Genomic DNA, 735 nt, shown 5'->3' with positions numbered 1-735 from the left:
GTCAGCATAGCACCGTGTTTCAGGCAGAGATGTTAGCCATCATGACCTGTGCACAGGAAAACCTCCGTAGAGGTTACCGTAACAAGCATATACATATGCAGTGATAGTCAGGCGGCGTTGAGGGCCCTGTCGGTAGACAGGTTCCGATCAGCTACGGCGCTTGATTGCAGGCGAACCCTAGATAGATTAGGTGAGTCTAATAGGGTAAGCTTGATTTGGGTGCCAGCGCACTGCGGAATAGGGGGCAACGAAAGGGCGGACGAGTTGGCTCGCGAAGGCAGTGGTGGAGTCTTCGTCGGGCCCGAGCCTACCCTAGGGATTGCTCCCTCCGTTGTTAGGGCCAGGATTAAAGATTGGTTGACCAGTCAATTCCAGGCTCAGTGGCAACAAGTAACCGGACTCCGGCAGTCCAAGGCCTTTTTAACAGGGCCCCTTGGCAAATCGGGGTCTTCTAAGCTTCTAAAACTGAATAGAAGCCAGATTAGGAAGATCACCGGTGTCCTTACGGGACACTGGATGGTCAACTATCACCTGCATAACATTGGGCTCGCGGAGGAGTCCACGTGCAGGTTCTGTGGCGAGGCAGATGAAACTGCCGAGCATGTGGTCTGTCACTGTGACGCTTTGATCAGGGACAGATATCAACTCCTTGGAGACAGATACCTGGAGCCGAGGAGGGTGAAGCAACTTAGGCTAAACAGGGTCCTATCCTTCATTGAGAGGAACGGGCTCTGA

The sequence above is a fragment of the Photinus pyralis genome, unplaced genomic scaffold (assembly GCF_008802855.1).
Source record: "Photinus pyralis isolate 1611_PpyrPB1 unplaced genomic scaffold, Ppyr1.3 Ppyr1.4_LG2, whole genome shotgun sequence".
NCBI lineage: Eukaryota > Metazoa > Arthropoda > Insecta > Coleoptera > Lampyridae > Photinus > Photinus pyralis.
This window is presented reverse-complemented; position numbering follows the sequence as displayed.